Source organism: Etheostoma spectabile, unplaced genomic scaffold (genome assembly GCF_008692095.1).
Source record: "Etheostoma spectabile isolate EspeVRDwgs_2016 unplaced genomic scaffold, UIUC_Espe_1.0 scaffold393, whole genome shotgun sequence".
NCBI lineage: Eukaryota > Metazoa > Chordata > Actinopteri > Perciformes > Percidae > Etheostoma > Etheostoma spectabile.
In genome coordinates, this window is record NW_022605598.1 from 44,579 (window position 1) to 47,362 (window position 2,784).

Below are 2,784 nucleotides of genomic sequence, written 5' to 3' on the forward strand. Positions count from 1 at the left end.
ATCTGTATCCGTATCTGTACTCGGACTGGGGGGGCCTAACCCGGAAGTGGTCGAATTTAACCGCGAAGTGGGTCTGGTTTTCTTGAAATGGGCGGGCTTTTAACGGTATGTTATTTTAAGCATGCAATTGATATGGGTTGATAATAATTGTTATATTGTATTGCTGTTAGAAAACTATTTACATGACAGCATTGAGCTTCAGATCATGGTGTTGTCATGTAACAAACAAACTATATAGGCCTACAGTATAGAACAAGTTTTTGCAACAATAAATACAACAATGTGGTGTGGTGCAATTATACAAATGTAATGACAGAGTGTTCATACTCAACAATTAACTTTATTATCTTACTTTAAATTTTCTATGATCATTGTGATCATTATTATTTTTGTTCTTTTTATTTTCACACTCCAGACACACACTCAAATGTGAGTGTGGTGTGTCTGTGAGTGAGTAATGAGAGAAAGAGAGAGAGAGAGAGAGAGAGAGGCGAGAGAGGAGAGAGAGAACACAGAGAGAGATGGGGCTTGGTTTGAATGTGTTTGTGTGTGTACTCTTAATTTGTAATATTATTTATTTATACCGCAACTGCCTTTATTTATTTTTTTATAAAACCAGCAAGAAGTTTCAGACACTCAAAAAAACTGGTTAGAGCCAGCAGGCAGTTAAAAAAAAAAAACTCAGAACGGCAAGATGCAATGCGAGTCGCATTCTACCAAGCACTATGTCTGAACAATCCCCACGGTTACCGAGAAGTCTCCTGGTTACTATACTAGTTCAGACCAAAGTATATAAACAAACTGAAGCTGAACTAATTGTTAACGGAAAGCCCGCGGACCTGACGGTAGAGAGCTGTTCACTCTCTGTGTCCTGAGTTGCGTGTGAGCGAGCGGCACACAGCAACACAAGAAATCTGTGTGTGTAGGGAGGGCGCTGGGACTAGCCTATCATAGAATAGTGTAGGGGAGGGCGCTGGGACTAGCCTACTCCAAGAATAGTGTAGGGGAGGGGCGCTGGGACTAGCCTATCACAGAAAGTTAGTGGAGGGCGCTGGGACCTTCGTATCACAAAAGTGTAGGGAGGGCGCTGGGAATAGCCTATCACAGAATAGTGTGGGGAGGGGCGCTGTGACTAGCACTGTGACTAGCCTATCAAGAACGGAGACACGTCGTGGATCTTTCATTGAATCCGATAAAGATAGTATGCTCCGTATTCATGTGGTAAACAGATACAGATACAGATAATGCTGTACTCGCTCATCCCTAGTCTCAACACCATTCTCCACTACAACCTCTCTTCAGCCCAGAGCCTGTGCTGTCCAGCGGACCGGAGCCCATGCAGTCCGGCAGGCCAGAGCCGGTGCTATCAAGTAGCTTTGAGGCGGTGCTGTGCGGTGGGTCGGAGCCCTCGGTGCTGTGCAGTGGGATGGAGTCCTCAGTGTTGTGCAGTGGGCTGGAGCCTTCAGAGCAGTGCAGCCGGACAGAGCCCTTGATGCTGTGCAGCGGATTGGAGCCCTCGGTGTTGTACAGCGGGCCGGAGCCCTTGTTGCTGTGCAGCGGGCCAGAGTCTACACTGACCGTTCTCCCAGATTCTACATTGACCGCTCTCCCAGGGTCTACACTGAGCAGTCTACCAGAGCCTCAGCGGACTCATCTGCCAGAGCCTCATCATACCAGAGCCTAATATTCCAACCTTCCAGAGTCTCAGCTGACGTTCAGATTCCCAGAAGCTTCAATGACCGCTCTTCCAGAGTCTGAATCGACCAACCTCCCAGAGTCTTTGTTGTCCAAACTCCCAGAGTCTATGCTGACTAGTATCCCAGTGCCTGTGCCGTTGGCTGACACCCCAGAGACTTTGCCTTGGTCAGGCACCCCTGAGACTCTTGTTCCCCGTGTATTGTTGGTGGTCTGGCCAACTCCTGTCCCTAAATGGTCCAATACCACCCCTAGTAATTAGCATGTCTTAATAGTAGCTATACACATTTGTTGCACTGTGTTCATTTTTAATCTAGATTTCCAATTCCAGGGGCTTGTAGTTTATGAATATCACTTTCCCCTTAATTCCACGGTCCCAAAGATATTAGCCGTACTCCTGGATATCAACAACACATCAACATTTAAACTAAATGCTGCCTTATTCTGCTTTATGACAATGACATTTAAAACTCTTTTCACTTTATGATATGTGCTGTTTAGGGTCAACTCCTGTATGGAATGTCCTCTTGCATGGTTTAATAATAATAATGTATAATTTTCACATAACATCAGCAAGTGAGAAAGTGTGTTTGTTCTGCCAGGTTTGAGGTTTAGAAAGTTTTGTTATTTCTAGTTTGGGAATTATGAATCAAATTTAATGTTGGGGAAATATCAGTCTCACAGGCTTTCATTTTAGGATGCATACATGGTATGGATTCAGTAGATGTAGACATACTCATTTTGTCCTTTCTAAACTACCTACCTCCAGTTGAGGGCAGCAGTGGAAAGGGCACTTGAGGGGTCGATGGAGGAAGATGATAAAGATGACCTTCTTGACCTTTTCTCACGAATGGGCTCGCATTCTCTTCCGCCTCTTCTCTTCCACATTGAAAAATGTAGGTTTCTGCAGAAAAGCTTTTATTCTGCAGGAAAAAATTTGAAAAGAAATTTGGGAGACAAGAAATGTTGTCCTCAGTCAGAGATAACAGAGACAGAGAGACAGTGTTCCATTATCTCCTCCTGCAGTAAATAGAGAGATGTCAGAGTGGGGGAGGGGGGCTGCCCATGGAAAGGCACCCCGAGCAGTTG

General features: G+C 45.0%; 1 long non-coding RNA gene across 1 annotated transcript in view; it reads right to left on the reverse strand.

The window, feature by feature from the left end:
* The window catches only part of LOC116686548 (uncharacterized), an 11,056-nt gene that overhangs the window by 7,844 nt on the left and 428 nt on the right, over nucleotides 1–2,784 (reverse strand). The gene's annotated exons all lie outside the window — the stretch shown is intronic.